At 43.6% G+C, this 20,801-nt stretch overlaps 1 protein-coding gene across 8 annotated transcripts in view; it reads right to left on the bottom strand.

Moving 5' to 3' along the window:
- LOC119650309 (facilitated trehalose transporter Tret1) overlaps window positions 1–20,801 on the bottom strand; it is a 214,357-nt gene that overhangs the window by 106,654 nt on the left and 86,902 nt on the right. For 4 of the 8 annotated variants that reach the window (XM_038052962.1, XM_038052957.1, XM_038052964.1 and 1 more), the window contains exon 3: window positions 9,688–9,726. The gene's annotated coding sequence lies outside the window, so the exon portion shown is untranslated. Of the gene's footprint in view, window positions 1–9,687; window positions 9,727–15,079; window positions 15,509–20,801 lie in introns of those variants that run through there. The other 4 variants (XM_038052961.1, XM_038052958.1, XM_038052965.1 and 1 more) reach the window with 2 other exon arrangements.

Genomic DNA, 20,801 nt, shown 5'->3' with positions numbered 1-20,801 from the left:
CTTTGTTTGATTAGAGTTTTTTGCTGGGTAACTATCTGCATACAACATGGCATATTGGATTTATTAGCATATTAATATATGTGTCTGTCTATCAACCGTCAACGTATCAAATTTATTCAAGTGTTTTGTGCACACTGGGGGGATGGAGCTTGACTTAATTAATTTTGGCCTTTCAAAGAGCTGATAATGTACTTTTCAGCGCCGGGAAAAAATAACGAAGTCGAAATCTCGCAAACTAAATTTTATTTATAGATGTAGATGCGAGCAGATGGCTCCTGAAAAAATAATGTTATTTGTGTCATTATCAATGTCATAAGGTCGCGACTATGTCAGGCTATCATATCACTGTTTATTCCTGAGAAAAGTAAATATTGCATGTACCATAAATATGGGAAATTTGGTTGGTGGGGCTGTAAAACTCAATTTTGCGAGTGAAAGCTTTTTATTAGAGTCATAAATTCAAAATGCCAACAAAAGTTCCTTTGGGAAAAGATATATAAACAAAGATACAACATTCAACAAGTACGTAAACTTCCATGGATATAATTGTTGGAATTGATGCTTGTTTTGAAAGGAGAAAGTGGTGTTTGAGGATGCTTCATGTGGAGATTTTGTTGAATGGTAGAAGAGGTGGGAATGTTATGGGGGATAAAAGGCTACTGCTGGATATAATCTTTCAGTTAATTACCAACATTTGAATTGTGTTTTGGGGATTAGTAACATTTCTTATTAGCCTGTAACCACCTCCTCGGGGGTATAGAAAATTAGGTATCTAAAATGATCTTATGAGGAGTCAGGGGGCCCTAAGGGGTCGTCAACAATCCTTAACGGGCCGCTTATGATGCGGGGCGTGGCGTCCCCGAGGTGCCCGAGCAAGTAGTTCTGACCCTCTAGCTGGCATAATACCTGCGTCCAAGGTGGTAGCCTCGAGAACGTTTCTCGGTGAAGAACGAAGTGCTAATGAACGATACACGCCGGGACACACTGGGAGTTCCCATGATGAGAGTCTAGCTCTTGCCAGGGGGTAGTTGTGGCGTGTATCAGGAACCAACCCCTTTGGGGCCCCGAGCGAGCGCTGATCCATGCGTGAGTTCCGGGATCAGCTAATAGTAGGTTAGGCCTCAGGTAAGTGGAGGGGGGGAGGCTTTGTCCCCGAGGGTATACACGCTCCTGACTATTGCGGTCTATAAACAACTTAAATGGCGAACAAAACCAAAACAAACGAGGAGATACTGGAAATGGAAAGTGAGCTGGCTGCGTTTATATGGAGCACGAAAATGCATCGTTCGGCCCAGCGCCCAACGAAGGACGCAACAAGGGCTAAAATATCCGACGAGACATCGGGACGCACAGACGGAGAGAAGGACTCGCAAAGTGGTGCGGCATCTGCAATGGAGACAGGAACGAAGACCTTACCACGCAGTACTATAATTATGGAAAGAGGCCCACTGGAAATTACCGAAACTAACCAAATCGTTTCGGATATAAGCCGCGTGGGAGGGCTGTCGACAACTCTGTTGTGCAGTTGTAAAGCGCATGCGCCTTGTGACGTTCCTCTAGAAAAACGTCAGCAAAGGGGTGAAAAACGGGCTAATGGAATTGGAGGAGCTCTTGGACAGAATTTCATATTATAGGCAGGAATGGAGAGTAAACGAAAATCCGTGGGAAGCAGAAACAACCGCGCCTCCCGACGAGAACACTACGAGTACCAAACGGATAGCAGACAGCCCATTGCAGAGCGAACTGGGGAACAAACGAAAGGAAGAAGGGACATCTGAAGGAGACTTCATTTAGGTAATTTCCAGGGCTCAAAATAAGAAGGCGAAGAGGAAAAAGAGACAACAACACGTCGTGTCATAAGAAAACTCTCTGCCTAAAATTAAGGTGGTCACGAAGGAAGGAGAACCAAAAGAAAAGGTGAGGAGACGAAGGAGGACTAGACCGCCAGTTCTACTTATTAAGCTGACAGAAGGCAAGACTTTTGCGGAAGTCCTCAGTGAAATCCGTTACAAGGTCAAACCCGAAGATAGCGGAGCAGAAGTATCTTCCATTCGTAAAACGAAGGGTGATGGAGTCCTAGTCGAACTAAGCCCGAGGACAATAAATAAAGTTACGTTCTGTGAGGCAGTCAAGCGGCTTCTGGGAGGTAAAGCTTTGGTTTCCAGCCTGAAACCCACGTGTTCTCTGGAAATCCAAGATCTTGACTGCCTCACAGAAAAGAACGAGGTAGAAGAAGCCATCAAACGCGAATGTCCGGCGGTAATCAATGACGGGATTGGTATCACCTCAGCGAACTCCCGATGGCCAAAAAGTCGTTGGAAGTTGCCGAGCAATACTCGAGGAAGCTTCTAAACAGGGGGAAAATAAGAATTGGTTGGGTAGTGTGTAGGATACAAGTCCGGGCCGCCCCAACCAACTGTTACAGATGTTTGGATTATGGGCACACATCTGCAATCTGTAAATGCAGCGAGCCGGCGATAAAGCAAACCTGCAATGAAAAAGAAAGCTGCGTCTTAGGCAGGGACCACGGCGCGTCTGATGAGAACCTTACGCACACTGCTCGGGCCGTGTCCAGTCTTCAGAGCAGAAGAAAGAGCTAGGACGCGCAAAGCTCATCAGTGAGCAATACCAAAACAAGGATCGAGTTTCATGGCACCCTGACATAACGGGAACGGCTTTGTCTGGATTCGGTGTTAAGAGATAACGTTTTTTAGTGTCTATCTTACGCCGAATGAGAGGATGCCGGACTTTCGACGCAGGCTTGATGCTTTGGATGACGATATCGTAGGTACAGATGGGCGGATCCTGGTCGGGGGTGACTTCAATGTCAAGGCACTTGAAGGGGGCATGCCTCAGACAGACTCCAGAGGGAAACGAATTCTGGAAATAGCGGCGGGAACCTTCTCGTTGCTAAGAAGAGAGGGCTCGACCGGTGCTGGAGCCAGATGGCAGCGGTTTCCTTGAATTGACAGTTGGCTCCCTTCTCTTCCCTTCCATTGGTGAAAGGAATTTCCTGATTTCAAGGCTCCGCAAGGCGGAAGAGTTCGGGGAATAGTCCCAAGTAATGCGTCAAACGGTTCCAGGTTAGCTCTCTGACGATGGGGAGGTGTTTAGTTGGTAGTACGCCGACGTACCGAACCGGGAGTCCACTGTGTGTATAAATGAACTTTCGGTATTCATCATCATCAACGGCGCAACAACCGGTATCCGGTCTAGGCCTGCCTTAACAAGGAATTCCAGACATCCCGGTTTTGCGCCGAGGTCCACCAATTCGATATCCCTAAAAGCTGTCTGGCGTCCTGACCCACGCCATCGCTCCATCTTAGGCAGGGTCTGTCTCGTCTTCTTTTTCTACCATAGATATTGCCCTTATAGACTTTCCGGGTGGGATCATCCTCATCCATACGGATTAAGTGACCCGCCCACGGTAACCTATTGAGCCGGATTTTATCCACAACCGGACGGTCATGGTATCGCTCATAGATTTCGTCATTGTGTAGGCTACGGAATCGTCCATCCTCATGTAGGGGGCCAAAAATTCTTCGGAGGATTCTTCTCTCGAACGCGGCCAAGAGTTCGCAATTTTTCTTGCTAAGAACCCAAGTTTCCGAGGAATACATGAGGACTGGCAAGATTATAGTCTTGTACAGTAAGAGCTTTGACCCTATGGTGAGACGTTTCGAGCGGAACAGTCTTTGTAAGCTGAAATAGGCTCTGTTGGCTGACAACAACCGTGCGCGGATTTCATCATCGTAGTTGTTATCGGTTGTGATTTTCGACCCTAGATAGGAGAAATTGTCAACGGTCTCAAAGTTGTATTCTCCTATCCTTATTCTTGTTGGTGTTTGTGTTTGACCAGCGCGGTTTGATGTTGTTGGTTGATTCGTCTTCGGTGCTGACGTTGCCACCATAACTTTCGGTATTGGTGGACTAAATTGCAATATATGTTGACAAGTAATTGGGCACTATACCCTCAAAGGCTGTTAGACAATTGATTCTTTCCTGAGAGACAGCCCGAAGGACAAGGAGCTTGCATGTCCAAATGTGGTGAAAACGATAGACTGATAGGTTGGCTTGGGAAGGCAGTGGATGAACACAGTTTTATTGAGGTTTGGTTAGACCAGAAAAAGCATACCAAGCACATCTTTGAAAGTGATTCTTATATAATGGAGAAAAGAGCCAACGTGTCACTACACAAGAAGACCTACCAAGAGAGCATTAGATAGCAGATACCGGTATACGAAAGGTCTGCCAAGAGGATGCTTTCTCGAACTTTTCCCATTGGATTGCGATAGAGTTAAATGGCTCTATTTTTGGCCCCCTACAGGCCAAGACTGGATACTGTTGGTTGCGCCGTCGATGAAGGTGCAAGGCAAGGATAGCCCAGTTTTTTAGGGGTGGATGAGTAAATGAGAATTGCATCCACGGTGGTTATTACACAATCGTTTTCTATCTGAGAAAAAAACTGTAGAATTATGCGCTTCAAGTAAAAACATATTGAAAGTAATAGGTTGGCTTGTGAAAGCAATGGATGAACAAAGCTTCATAGAGGTTTAGTAAGACTAGAATCAAATATCAGACATATCATCGAAAAAAAAAAACCATCCTTATGACGGAGGAAAAATTCAACGTATTACTAGGCAAGAGCAGTGGACAGCAACAGGTAGATCAGAAGGCGAAAGAGGATACCTAAAAGGAGAAATGGCTTGTGTGCCATATCCTATGGGATTATAATCGTGAGGTTTAAGTGGGATATATCAATCACCTTATGAAGATGCCAGTGCAGTCCAGGTAACTGTCGGAGAGCCAATAGGGTGAAGGTAGATCATCTACTGACATTGACGAATATTGACTCTACCGACCCACCTGCACCTACGTGCAATGAAGTAGTCTGCCGAAACGCACTTGCCTGAATCTATGTTAGCCATGCTCGATAGTATAGGGAACTCCGTTGAACATTTTAGTCCCTCTTGCGAAAGTGCAAAAAGAAATCGTGTGTCTTATTCACAGGCCCAGCAGATTTACATGAAAACGGAAACTTTGTTAATCGTCTAGGAAAATCGCGCGCTACGTAGTTCCAGATTCGAGGCTCAGATAAAAAGGTTGTGGGACACGTTGAATACAAAAATATATTCGCAGAATAAAGGCAGGATGAGGCTCTTGCCGGTGGAAGTCTGGCTTGTGGGTACTCCTGAAGTTATCCGTAACTATGCAAGTTCAGGAATAGGAATTGAGAGAAACAAGAATAAAGGAAATTTAGAGCGGCTTACTGGCAGACCCATTGCAAGAAGTAATACTTAAACGGAGGTCCCGTTGGGTATAGTTGGACAGACAGGGGTGGTATAGTTATTACACGCGTTCGCTTTAGCTCGGATTGCGCCGTTCAGTGAAGTGAGCGTGCTTCACTAAGATTATAATTCAGTTCCGCAAAAAATGCGGGTCATAAAGAAGCATTCCTGACAGACAATTTAGTACAATATTGATAAGTGGTCTACGGTGGCCATTCGGAAAGGTTTAGAAAAAAAACTCGAGTAAATTCACCGAAAAATAACAGCACAGCCTCGAAAAGAGCAGCATTAGGGAGCGATCCGAAGAACTTTAGCAAGAAGCTCACAAATTGACGCAAGTACATATGTTTAGGCAATACCTAGACGGCACGATGATTGAGGGGGCAGAGCGTTAGCCTCTCGATCTTGTTGCTCCAGATTCCAGTCCTGGTCGTCATTGATGTGCTGTGTTCGGATTTGCGCTTGCTTCTCCCACGAAAAGCTTACCACTTGCACAGCATTAAGTGTGATGACAATGAAACTCAAACGCGACATCTAAAACCAATTAGCAGCCGTCAAATAAGCTAAGAGTTCCTCGAACTGTTTCCAAAGGTATCTCTGAGATCATCCAAGTCAGCCCTGTCTGGCTACCGCTAGAACCAAAACGGGGAAATATGGTGAAGCAGATTTCATCCATAGAGTCTTTCCCATTATAATTCACGTTTCCGTTTTAGTTCGAATGAGACTATGCTTCAGTTTCAGCGGGATAAGCAAGAATATCCATGATTGACACCAGAATTCAAAAAAGATCGAGGAGCCTACGCTTAGCGATATTGGCACGTGTTCAAAAGCAAAGCGAAGTGTGTCCAGCAGTAAGCAAAATTAGGAGCCAATCAACAAAGTGCCTCCCGTACTTTCCTTGTGACTTCAGCGACACTTTCGCTGCCACAGAATGCCTTTATTCAAGCCTAGGTTGACTGGCATTATTACCAACAGTGAAAATAATCTCAGTTCCACTTTATAATTTTTGGAGTCTATTCTTAAGGTGGATTAGGTTTCGTTTACTGCGGAGAGTATTCTTTACATGCCTAGGAGGCCTTCGAGGTTTCTTTTCTAATTTACATGGAATAACGTGAAGTCATGGAGGGAGATCGCCCTTTTCACCACGTCACACCTTCGAGCTACCGTAAAATAGGCGTCCGTAGACCGTATAACTAATCGAAGGAAACAGGTCATTAACCCAATTGGGAGAGTTGCAGTAGAAGAGAAATTTACTGGCATGATTTAAATATGAAATGTATCTAATAAATACTTCTCACCAATAGGAAGGTCAAATATTATAGCCCTCACTACCAAATAGCATACGTAATTGCTTTATTGAACTAAGTTTTTATCCTTCTGATGAGGGTTAACGTGATTTATTTATTTTGGGTCATCAATTATTTAACATTTAGGATCCTTTCGTATCTTTACGTCCTTTTTAATATCTCTCTTATAATTTGAACAATTTACCTTTGCCACGTCCCCCTCCCCCAGCCGAGTTATGAAGCGTATGAAGAAAATGAACATTCCGTAAATGCTGCTTTTGACGTGGGTACATACCATACGTGACGAGCATATCACGTTTTTCCGCCTTATTTTTTACGACACCGAAAATTGTCGATTGGTTTATTTCAGATTCTCCCTGTATGAAGAATTCACAAACCCCCCCCCCCCCCGCTCCCGCTCTGTCAGCGACGTGATTCATCCTTCTCATCCCACTGCATTTTCGTCCTGACATTCGTCTTAGGAGCTTTCTTTAGTTTTACGATAGATGTTTATCTATGGTTTTCCGGTGGAGGTAGCGTGCCTCTTCCTGGGATGTAGTATATGTGAACCTTTTAATACATGTGTGGAGTAATAACGTAAGCCTCCACACAAAACCGAGCCTCCCTTAAATTTCTCATCCCACACAATCGATAAATGCAAGGATATGAAATAGCTTTCTTGACAACTGGAATGGGGGTTCATTATTGTTCTTTTCGGTCTATTTTTCTTTCATTGCATTAACTTTTTCATGTTCATTTCCTCCCAATCCCTCAAGCCATAACAGAGGTAATTATGCAACGTCAATACCTTGACCTAACATATAAATAAGTTGTATCATTCGTAAGACTAATGAGAACTTCATCAATTCCATCCGCCGCTTTCACAAACTTCCATCTGAGATCTCCCGCCGTCCTGAGTGACTTTCATTAAGTAACCACCATCATGGGGCCAATAAAATTCTGCAATAATAAACACGCTGGCATGGCATTAGAGTAGGAATGCAAGTTATGACGCAAGCATTATGGTTCCGAACTGCTGAGTGGGTGGGAGGAATTTATGGCCCGATACCGCAGCACCGTAAAAGCTTCTGTAGAACAATGAGGCGTTGTATTAGGACAGTCATAAAAGTATCTACGCACTTTGGGCCATACTAAAAAATGCGAATCGTTCAACCATAATTTAAAATCATTTTTCTGGCTCTAGTCAAGGGAAGCCTGCAATGCTCAGCACCCAATGTGATTGACTTGTAGCGTCCCTCATCATTCGATACGACCTTCAGAGGTCAAGTCCTTTTTCAGCGGCATAGCTGGTAGCACCGAACGCTTGCGGCTTTCTTGTGGAAGTATCGCTTGAGCGTCGTTAACCGGTGAATGTCAGAGAAAGGACAGTATGGTTGTATGCTCGTACATACGCAGCTCACGCAATACCAAATATATAACCGTTGATAACCAGTAAGCCAACGTCGAAGCAACCGAGTACTGTTTTGAGGAGTATCTATTTGAAGAGTTACAAGTACGAGTATCTGTAATACATTCGACTGCCGATAAGTATACGTTCGGGTGCGCGTGTATATCGTACAATGTTGCTATAAATTTAAATATTTTGTATATAAATAATTTACACGCATGACGAGCCTTATCAAACTGCAGCTGGCGTTATCAGCCTCATTAGGTGGCAATATTGATGTACATGGAAAACCGAAGTAAGATTGAGTGAGTGAATGAATTAGACGCATATTCGACAAGAAAATTACTAATGTATTATATATTAATGGAAGCGATTAAAAGCATTATTGTCCTCTAATTGAAGTCGTTGCACGTTATGCGTAATGTGATCATACATGACACGATTTGAGGATTGATCACGTGGGTGGAAAGGTGTGAGTACGTGTTTATTTGTTTTCATAGCCTTTCGATTTAGTTGCACGTACTTATGGGTGACAGATACATTCCTATATAGGTATGTATCCTCTCCCATCAGGTGCGTCCCTTCGTGCGGATAAGGGAATGCTCGGCGAATGTGTCATGGGCATGCACATGCACATCCGGAGATATGCGTGTATATTGACACCAAATTGAGCTTTAGGGAGCACTGAGAATACGCATGCCAAAAGGCAGCCAGTGCCACTACGGCACTTGCAAAAATGTTGCCGAATATTGGTGGGCCGAAACACTGCCGGAGGTTGGTGCTAGCCGGACTGGTGCGTTCCATCCTGTTTTACACGTCGCCTGTGTGGGCAGAGGCACTTGAAAACTCTCAGAGACGGGAGCAGGTGAACTCGGTTTACCGGCTGATGATTTTGAGGGTTTGCTATGCTTTTAGAACTACATCAGATGAGGCAGTATTGGTGGTGGCAGGTATGACCCCTGTCGACATTCTGGCTAAAGAAATGAGCGTTCTGTACCATGCAAGACGTACGGAGACGTACAGAACGCAGAAATCGGGCAAGGTCAGAGTCGCATGATCTCTGCCAACGCAGATGGGACGAGTCTACGAAGGATCGGTGGACGCACAGGCTTATTCCCAACATTAGGGTGTGGCTTGAACGAAAACATGGGGAAACCAACTACTACATGACCCAGTTTCCTACGGGACACGGTAGTTGCTACAGGCAGTATCTGCATCACTTTGGGTTAGATGATTCTCCGAATTATCTCAGATGCGATGACATACCGGAGTATCCAGAGCATGTGATGTTTCACTGCCCAAGATTTACGATGGAGAGGAGGAGCTTAAACCAGGTGCTGGGCAGGAGCGTGACCCCGGAGAGCTTGGTTGCGGAGATGCTGAAGTCCGAGGAGAAGTGGCTTACGGTTTACTCCGCAATCATGCAAATGCAGGAGGAGTTGCTGAAGGGACAAAGAAGGAGGAAAGCCGCAAATAGGAGGAGGACGAGTGCCCAAGGGCAAACTTACCCCGCGAAGTAATACCAGCGGGGCTGAGATTGGAGAGACCGGGGATTGTTTTTAGTAAGTGAGAATACCACACGTGCCTGCGTTTGGGCGGGGCTTTGGGGTAGATGGTAGAAGGAGATACATATGTAGAAAAATTGGACATATACCGCCAAAAATAGGGAGTAGTTTTATTAGTTATGATAATTCAGCTTACTTACCTATAAAAGTCCTTTTATTTGTCAATTATTTCAAAATATCTGAAAAATGGAAAATAATTATTTTTTCAATTGTGATGATTCGAATTTAAGAGTGTTTTTGTTTAGAAGATAATTTTTTAGAGAAATTTATTGACTAAGATTGAAACAGGAAAATAGGCAATATGACAAACCCATCGCATTGAGTAATTAGGTATTGGAATTGATATATTCTACTGATAGTGGAAGGATGCAAAATATGAGTTAATAACTTAAGAAAATAAAAAAAAATATATAAGTTAAGTTTATTTGGTTCGAAAATTAGGTCACAGGAGATGGGTGTTACCTTCTCATTCTCATAAATTAATGAGTCCCTGGAAGTTGGTTTTGTGGGTGCGTAAATACTCCATCAGCGAAAGGTGGGGACAAGCTAGTAACTATGGTGAGACCCACACTGGATGGAACATACTCTTTTGCCAGCGGAAACAAGTACACTCCAATTATAGTCAGCGCCGTGAATTGTTCTGCAATCAAGGTCTACGTTTACGGTATCTCCTGGGTATAGGAGCGAGAGAGATCTCAATGGATCTGGTCCCTCCCACAGAAATACTAACATGAAAGTTAGAAAAGAAGGTATTTCATCCAAGGCTGGTAAAATGTCACAGGGATAACTTACCAGAAACCAACCAAGGCTTTGGCAAATGAGTTGCACAGTTGGAGTGCATTGAAGCACGCGAATTACACTGGGGCGAGTAGGACAAAGCATGTCGGAGCTCCTGTAAGGGAACTTCTTCCGCATGCTTGGTGGGTTTCAGGTCGGGGTTTTCTCGAATTCTCACAGTGTATCCGAGTCGTATGGTCTCCAGTGTATTGCAAGCGGAATTATTGGGGATACTGGAATTCTGTCGATGGCTTTAGCGTGATCCGAGCCCCAAGCGTAACATAGCCATTCTGATCGATAGCCAAGCGGCCATCAAGGCCTTGTACTCAGCGGCGACATCTTCCAGGCTGGTGGGCCAGTGCAGAGACGTGCTGGACAGTCTGGGCGGCTCGCTCAAAGTCACCTTCCTCTGGGTTCCCGGGCATAGGAACATAGAGGGGAATGAGCGAGTTGACGGATTGACCGGGCCGGCCTTTGCTCTTGGCAGCCCTTCGGTGGGTACAGTTGGTGTCTCGCTGGCGGCTATCAAGAGCGAAGTCTACTCACACTACCTAGCGGCCGCGGGTCTTAGATGACGAAGGCTTACCAGCTTTGCCAAGGAGGATTTGACCCGCTTATAACATAGCCCGATAACGAGAGCTCCTGTGCCAGACGCATCTAAATACGTTCAAGATTACGGTGGTCTACACGGGACACTGATGCCAGGCTCGGCAAACCCTACAATTTGCATTGCCGAAGCTGCGGAGAAGGGGGGAAACGATCGCGGTTGCCCAGCTCTAGCTAGAGTCAGGCTACGGACACTGGGAAAACCATTTTTTGAGGGACTCAGTGAGATTTTTAGCTGCAGGTTAGGAGAGCTGCTTTCCTGCGTGGATGCTACGGGCTAGCTCTACAGATCCGAACCGACTGGACTCTACCCCCTTGTTCCACAACAGCAGTCACGGTCTTAGGAGTTAGTAATCTTTACCGAAAATAGCGGCCAGACACCGTAAAATGGAGAAACTGCTTAGTCAGAAGCACAAGAACGCTTTGAATGAAAATCCGGGGCCTATTTGTAAATGAGGGAATGAAGGACAGAATGTTTGGTAGTAGAGTGTAAGGGAAACCATGTGATTAACAAAGCAAAATCTAGGAGGTCCAAATACAGTAGCAACGAAGAGTTCTTTGTGCGCAATTGGATAGAGTTTCGACTTTCGTTTTTGTACGATATGGAATCAGAAAACAACCAAAACGTAGCGAAAATGTATTTCAAATCAAATATTTCGAAATTATATCATTGTCAGAAGAAATATTGCAAAAATTTCATTTATATTTGGTTGACCCACATTGATAACCCGAACTAAGGGAATTCCAAATGACAACGGATTAGAGAAATGTTGAAAGGAAAATAAAAATAAAAAGCCATAAACATTCGAGATGACATTATCAGCAAATTAAAAATTTACAGACAACAGACTATAAAATTTGCGGAGAAAAGATCTCTTTGCCTTTGAGTCTAGAACAACATCTTGACAGACATCAGAAGTAACATCTACCATCTGGGGCTTAAATCTAAGTTTCAATGTGGATTCAGTACTACCCCTACGGGCATAGATATTCGCTTGATGTCGGTGGGTCTTGAATTTAGCGCCGAATGCTTCCCTCAATATATTTCGTGGACTTCACTTCTAACTTGAAACAGTTGACTCATAATATCCTTAGGAAATATATGAGAGCGGCGGTATCAAGTTGTGGTGGAACTATATCAATGCCACATATCTTGAAAATCGACACCAATTGATGTATTCTTATTGTAGGGTTAGATTGCTATAGAACAAGGTTCCTCTCGTGATGGGTCAGAATAATCATTCGAATTATGGAGCTAAATGGAAATTTAAAATAACATCTTAAAAGGACATTAACGTGAATATGGTTGATGGTTGTTGTTATTTTTGGGCACCGTCACACGGGCGTTTCACAACTGGTGTCCTTTGTGATCGATGTATCAATGAACGTCCCAAATCTAAAATTTACCGCAATGTCGTTCGTCCTGTTGCTCTCTATGGTTCTAAGTGTTAGCCGACTATAAAAGACAATGAGCAGTGTCTTGCGGTAATGGAGACGAAGATGTTGCGTTGGACTAGTGGCGTAACACGTTTTGATCACATCCGAAATAATGATATCCGCGATCATAATGGGGTTGCATCGATTGTGGAAAAATTGCAAGGGAGGCGTCTTCGGTGGTATGGTCACGCGCTAACGAGAATTCACTTCCCTAAATTGGTCTAAACATCGCAGTCGATGGTAAACGACCAAAAGGCAGGCCGAAACAACGGTGGCTAGATGCGCTGAATGGGGATTTAAAAGCCTCGAAATTACACTCAAATCGGGCATTCGATAGAGCCAAATGACGAAACCGATCACGACGAGTCGACCCCGCTTGTGAACGGGACAAAGGCTGAAGAAAAAGGAGACTCATCGATAGTTCATTTGCATTTGTTTCCTCACTGAGGCAAATAAGAAGAGGTCTAAATGTTACAAAAATGGATACCATAGCGCATAAGTATGGGCAATACCATATAACCACAAATTTCCCGTGACTGCTGGGAAGACAATAATTCACAAGTCACAGGTCTCAGAGCAAATACTAACACAAAAAACTTTTAAAGTATTTTAATGAAGAAAACACAGGGGCATTTCTACCCTACTAGTTGATTTTGGAATGAGGTATAAGAACAGTTGATTTATGGCGAAATTTAAAGGATGGAAATGACGTGAAGCTGGGCCAGGAACAGCTTTGAAAAAATAAGGTCATTTCGGTACCGGTTGAACTTTTAATCCCATCCCCGAAGGGAGGGGGAGAGAGGTTGCCTCTTCAACCTCGATGAAATTTTTTAAAATCGTTTCAGTTTTAATTTTTAATTCTAACTCGAAGACCCGTAGGGAGAGGAGGACGATGTGGTAATTTCTCCTTCTCAAACAGCGTCGGAAAGTAGGGGCCCTCAAAAAAACTACGATGTTTCAAATGTGGGGGGAGGGGGTAGTATTTTAATATCATCATGGCAAAGTTTAATTTGTTAAACCCTCCCAAGAAGAGGATATAGAGGATATATAAGAGGGAGAAAAAGCCACCCTTTTTTTTACACCGTTAAAGGATTATGGCGGCCAACTCCCATGGACAGGTTAAGGCGCCCCGAAAAGGACCCTTTTCCAATTCTACCCCCTCCCCCCCCCCCTTTGCACAACGGAACATTGATAGCCTCACCAATAAATTTATTAGTGATAATAAAGTAGCTTCTTTTCATAGCGCCGTAACTTTCTAAGGATTTGTGGCTGCCTTTAGCGGGGGTAAAATGGCGGGACCTTCTTCTAATCAAAATCCTATATCAATATAATCTCTATTTGCAGCGCGATAACTTTTCAAGGGGAGGTGGTGTGCGCCATGATTTTTCAACGCATTAGAGAGAACTGACCTACTGCTTCTTCCTTCATATCGGCCCTTCCCTCTTCGGGGGCAGCATTCGATATTAAGCCTCATGAAATTGACATAAGGCTTTGTGGCGTCATGGCTGTTTAAGGGTAGTGATTGCAATTCTTAAACGGTATTAGAAAGGGGGGGATTGTCTCCTTCCAATCCTCCCTGCCTCATGGAGTAGGACTGCGAATTCCAGCTGATGGTTACAAAAGATCCCCTCAAGGTCATACTTTGTTACAGGAAGGAGGGATCCGCTACGAATTTTCATTGAGTTTGAAGAGGAGGGAAGCCCCAAGCTTCCCTTGGAGGGGATGGGCTTCCAATTTCGGCCTTTATCGTCATATATATTTAGGAAACTTAAACGAAGTCACGAAGTTTTTGGCTGGAATAACCTAAGGAATGTTCAACCCTACATTGGGCGCCATTTGTAAAGGAGAGAAATGCTGTGCAATAAAGAAAGGGAAATATTCACTTTATTTTGAAGTATAAATCCTCGATATGTTTACTTTTCTCTTCATATTATTTTACATAACACTCATATCCTATTTTATTACCAATTTTTTATCATAACAATAAACGCTAAACAAATGAGAAGCTTACAGAAGCAGAGTAAGTAGCTACCCGAAGACCATACAACCAAAATTCTAACCAAAGAGGAACGGGCTCTCAATTGCCACCGGTAACAGATTCAGCTTTATTTGAAAATCTTTTCAAATTCACTTAATCAATTTCTTAGAAATTGAAAACCATTTTCACTTTTTATAGCTTGAAATCAAAATTCACATATACGTATGCATATCTGAGATATATACGATCTATGTATACAAGTGTATTCAATTAAGATACAAGATACAAACAGGTGACTTCATTGATGAAAGTGTTCCTTTTTTTTTCGAAATAAATCAAAAGATTCCATTAAACGAAGACCTTCTGTCAGCCTCTGAAACCATCGTGAGGACACAATTCACTTTATCTCATCATAAAATTAGAAACATTTCTAAGGATTCCGGGATTAGGAATACACTTTCGCATACTTTCACAAGATCCTCATAACTTATGGGCTTCATATGGAAGAAGGAGCACGTTCAGAACAGTAGGATTTACAGCACAGTGGGGAGACAAATACCCCATGAAAGTCGAGAACCCGTTCTTAGAGAGTATTAAAGTATTACAAAGACAAATGGAGATTGTAACTTAGTCATTTTGATAGAAGGTGGGAAATGTTTCATCAGTTCCCGGAATAGTATGATGTTAAGTTTCAGGTTGAGCGGGTCTATCTATGTAAAAGGTTGGTAACTTACAGAGACAGGACCTGTTTTCTTCGAGCATGTACAGCTTTAAACTAATCACTTTGCACTTATCAAATATTCAACGTAAATTCAACTAACTCATAACACGTCTAACACAACATCAGCAACTTACGTGACGAACAAATCATACAGTTAATGGTTTTTCTTTATAATTTTCTTGACTCTAGGGGAAGCCCGGTTGCAAATTAATTACTATCCGCAAACGACCGACTTGGGGGGTATAAATTGACGCGATCACAACCTTTCTTCCACCTCACAAACAAATTTAAAATTTTTAAATAAAATCTGCTAAGAAAAAACACTTAAAGCCAAGTCTCGATGGACGGAATGGGGACGAAAATCAAAGACTAAACTAAAATTATTAAAATTCAAGCCGCTCGTCGTTTGCAGATCTGTGCGCAAAACCCCGATACTTTATTAACTAAAATCCCACTGAGTATTTGCGCGATAATATACCTACCTAGATACGTTACGAAGCTGCTTGCACACTATCTCTGTACGATAGCAGTAAATATTACAGCATTGGCAGTGGGTATTGTACTTTTGCTTGATTTTTTTTATTAAAAAAATTTTAAACTTTTGAGTCTTATTGGAATTTTTGTTTTCAAATAAAACATAATTTGTTTTTATTTCACGCTTAGCAGCCATGATGTCGAGCAGGTGCGATGATTGCCTCAATTTGATTCAATTCGGGTTTATTGTTTATCATATCCGATCAGTTTGGCATGCTATTGTGCACTTGTCGCCTAGGAAATGTTAAGTACGAATTAAAGAGAATTGTGCGGACCACGTTTCCTCTCAATAGATTGATATATCTTTTTCATAAATGGGAGGTAATGATCATGTCCACTCTACGTGATCATGGAGGGACTAGAATTTGTTATAATTAAAAGTGCAAACATTTTAATAAAATGTGAATGGAACGGATACTCGCGTGAGTCCTCGAACCTAGAAGGAGCGTTTATGTAAATTATGGAATGTATGTCATCGATCGTTTGATATATGGGGGAGGTGAGATACAAAATTTATTCATTTTAACTATCATCCTCAGTGCTGCAACAATGAGTGTAGGAGATAGGATTTTTCGCGATCATAAGTTATTCTCAAGAAGTTCTTCTTCATTTGGTGTACTCTCTTATGTGTTCCTCAATTCTTGCGGTCACTAGACTTTTAGTCTGACCAATATACACTTTTTGACCTTCAGCTCATTCTAGCTTAGCCACCTTTCTACTATATGCGGTGCACGTGAGCGCGCTTTTCTCCTCTCCTCTGCCTTTGGCAGTTTGGTTTGGATAGATGAGATCATGGAGTTGACTGCACCCCAATGCTACCATTGTCGGCACCAGATTTCCTCTCCTAGAGTCTCTGGAAGGGGAAGATTAAGTACATCGTTGTACATAATGTTCCACAGTAGTGGGCCCAATACGGAGCCCTGTGGGACACCCGCGGAATCAACGTACTCCTGGGGTCCGTCATCGGTGTCATACCAGAGCCTCCTTTCAGTTAAGTAACTATCGATGATAGCAGCGAGATAGGCGGGAATACCAACCTTTGCTAGAGATTTTCGTATTAGATTCCAATTGGCCGAATTGGATGCACTTTTCACGTCCAGGGTTACTACCACGCAATATTTGCTGGTACCACCCTTTCCGTGGATTGCATCTTCGGCCAAGGCAGTAACCAAATTGATGGCGTCAATGGTTGATCTGGCTTTACGGAACCCATATTGTCGATCTGAAAGGCCGCCTTGGCTCTCAACAACCGGGAGTAATCTATTATAGATTACCCGCTCTAACATTTTCCCCACCGTGTCCAAAAGACATATCGGTCGGTATGACGATTGTTCACCTGGAGGTTTACCAGGCTTAGGCAGAAGTGCCAACTTCTGTCGTTTCCATGTCGCTGCAAAATATTCCCCGGATATGCACGTTTCGAAAAACTCAGCGAACAAGTCCGGCCTGGATTTCACGGCAAGCTTAAGGGCCTTATTCGGTACTCCATCCAAGTCCGGTGCTTTATTGTCTCCTATTCTACCGCAGATCTCCAGCAGCTCGTCTCTGGTGACTGGTCGTCACATTCAGAGGTGGCTGAAATGTGTCGGCGCTCTCCTCTTGCTGGGGGAATAACCTCTGGATGATTTTCAGCAAGAGGGTGGGACATGTAATCTGCGGAGATGAAAGGCCTCTGAATCGTCCCATCACGATTCCATAAGCTCTGCCCCACGGGTTTACGTCTGCTCCTGAGCAGAGCTCCTTAAAGTATTTCGTCTTGCTTCCGTGGATGGCGAGCTTGAGGGTTTTGCGGGCTGCCTTATAGGCACACTCTTTCTGCCCCTGATCAACTCTATCTACCGCCCTCTGAGCCGTTATTCTGGCTCGGTGGCAGGCTGATCAAAGACCGATCAGTTCATCATTCAACCAGTAGTTTGGTCTTCTACAGGGGAATGAACGCCTCCTAGGCATGGACGGGTCACATGCTTTGGCGATGCAGTGAGCCAGATGGACGGCTCCTTCCGTGGAGGCGCCTGCTTTATCAGGTTGATCTAACCACACCACTATGAAGGTCTGCTCATCCAAAGATTTTGCAGACCAGCCTGAAATCTTTTTCGGTTTCGGGCATGATAGATCCTGTGGTTCAACACTTGTCTCAAAGAAGATTGCCTGGTGATTGCTGTGAGTGTAGCGTTCGCTGACGCACCAGGACATTCCACGCGCCAGCGAAGGGCTGACAAAGGTCAGGTTTACAACGGAGCCCAACCCCTATTCTATCAGGTTTTTGCAGCACCGTTATTAGCCAAAACTATGTCCATCTGCGCGAAAGCTTCTAATAAACTGCATGTCTGTCTGTCTGTCGGTCACACGCATTTTTCTCAGAAAGGGCTATACCGATTGTCCCGAAATTTGGTGAGAAGGTGGGAACTGTAGACGCCCAGACATGCAGTGAGTGATATTCTTCTACGTTGAGATTTAGGGGGGGTTCCCATACATGTGGGGTATCAAATGAAAGGTCTCCATTAGCACTTTTGGGAAGGTCTTAGTGTTAAGATTCCTTAAAAAGGCGGGGAGTGGGAGGGGGGGAGAGTGACGATTTCTTTAACGGACCTATTCTCAGAAACTACCCAACCGAAAAATCTGAAAAAAGTTCATGAAGCTGCCCTTATATGGTGCTCAGGCCTCAAAATACTCTCCATATCGATATCTGTTCAAATTAAGTTAATAATAGTATATCACCATATTTTTGGGAAAATTGGGTAAAACTCCCCTTATGCCCTTATCTCAGAGTTATAAAAGTTGGTAGTAGGATAAAGTATAATATGAAGCATATTATCCCCAAGTTTGATCAAAATCATACTATTATTGACAAAGTTACAGTAGCTCAAATTTGTCGTGTAAATTTACAACCCGAAGTACTAACTCTGACATGCTAAATGCATATACATAACGAGCTACGTACAAATGGGATAGTTCTACACTCGAATATACTCACAGAAGAAGCAAACAAAACCTTTCGTACCTGAAGCGCCCAGCTTCCGGTTTCTCGAATTGTTTTGTTTTGTTTTTTAAGAAGGTGGAAATCTTAAACACCTACCCGCGGGATTCGTAACCGCGCCTTCCTCACTTCATCATGGATCATGGAGTTGATCGCACCTCAATCCTCCTGGCAAGTTACTATTTTCCGGACAAAACCTCCTGATGACAGCACTTCACCTAGAGTTTCCTTTAGGCTCCTCCTTTCTTCCACGAACCTAAGACATTGGAAGAATTCGCACTGGGCCCTCTGGGACCCTGTCGCAGTTTGGACAATCAGGTGAGATGACCAATTTAAACCTCTACAGGTATTGACGATATCCTGCATTGTCGGTGAGAAACTGGATGAGATTATAATTGATCTCCCCATGCTTTCCCTCCCCGATGGAAGTTATCAACCTACCCAAGAATCCTTTTCAGATTTGTCACATCGCGGTTGCAATTTGCTGATGGATCTCTCCCTTTCAGCTTTTTTCACCTGCGATAAGGGAGAGATGCACCTGATGTTATATGTGTTCATTATCTTGTCTGCCACGATGTCAATCGAGATCATTCCCGAGATAACAAATTCTGCATCATCTCAGACGATCCTGAAAGCAGAACACACCCTTAAGACTGTTCTCCTCTAGACTGCGCTGAGTTTATCTGCATTGCCTAAAACATGCAGCGTTTTTCCTCAAACTGGGACTGCATACAGCAAGATAGAACTCACCACCCTAGCTATGAGCAGTCTGCAAAAGTATGCTGCGGTCTTGCTTGGTTCGGCATCATGTTTGCCGTAGCCATACTCGTGGTGGATACTTTTTCGCAAGTATGCTCTATGTGTATGAGGCACGCCTCAGGGTGGCGCCATCTCTCCGGTGCTCTGGTTACGAAATTTTATGAACATTGGACAGCAGTGGGGTGAAGGTAGTGAGTGGCGTATGCCGACGACTTGGTGATATTAGTGTCAAGGATTGTTTCCGTCCATTATGACCGGCATCATGGAATTAGCATTGTGGACTCGGCATAAACCCAACCAAAACGGGGTTAAGAAGGCCTGTGTAGCCTTCTATGCCTGCAAGAGAAGCTTTGCAAAGAAACGGGGTCTCCGCCCGAGGATGGTTCTCTGGATGTACACCACTGTGGTGGTGCATCTCAAGTAAGAGCTGCCAACTGATCTTCGACGGGATTAATCATATATGGTGATGCATTACCATGCAAAAGAATTACTTTTTCGTGTCTTGTTGCCCATTGTGGCTGTTTACCGGCCAAAGATTGGTTCAAGTTGATCATTTTGTGTGAGAAGGACGACTTACATGCCAGATACAGATAGATATACTAGCTGTTGGGGAGAAATTCCCAACTCACCGTCGACCACAAGTTGCTAATTTACAAACAGACCCTAAGGCCCTTGCAAAAGTACGGAATCTAGCTCTAGGGCTGTGTCAAACGATCAAAGGTAATACAAATGTTTCAAAACAAAGTGCTTACATAGAAGACGCTCTTCGATTTATTCGTAATGAGGATTTGCTTAGGAACCTGAAAATACTGTTGTTAGTGAAGCCATCAAGAGCAAAATCGCCAACTGGAAAACTGTGAGACCAAACTCTACAGTGCGATTCGCGAAGTATTCGATGCGAATTCGCTGGAGTTTGCTTTAGTAGAAATCCGAAACTTGATGGATTGCTACGCATGCTGTCAGGCTCAAAACTGCATACTTGTCAAAAGATACTAAACTTTGTTGTGGAACTTTACCCAAAATATTTCATCCGAAAATCCTTGCCACATGACAAAGCAATTTGCGCGCGAAGCCACAGTCATCTATGCGAAAACAAAAGATTCACATGCACCCACCTGACATTCGCTGTCAGATACCCCATTGAAGACCAAACGCCTTAAAACCCCCGTTCAAAAGCCAAACACAAGTCTGCCTTTCAGAAACTACATTATTATACTCGAAGGGTTGCTTTACGCAAACCTATAGCGCTGCTCAATCTGTTCGATTTTTGACCCAAATGCTACCGCCGTGATTTCAATATGTCTCATTAATTATGGTCACGTCAATATGTTTCTCGGGAAGGTTTCCAAGAGTAAGTCCACCATCGCCTCGCAGTAGTTGAGGTTCATTTGTACCAACCTCATTTGCAATTTGCGTTAAAAATTCTCCTGAACTCCAGGCACTTGCTGCTACCTGCAATGTGGCA

The sequence above is a fragment of the Hermetia illucens genome, chromosome 2 (genome assembly GCF_905115235.1).
Source record: "Hermetia illucens chromosome 2, iHerIll2.2.curated.20191125, whole genome shotgun sequence".
NCBI classification, from domain to species: domain Eukaryota; kingdom Metazoa; phylum Arthropoda; class Insecta; order Diptera; family Stratiomyidae; genus Hermetia; species Hermetia illucens.
Note: the sequence above shows the minus strand (reverse complement) of the source record. Positions and strands in the feature narration are given on the sequence as shown.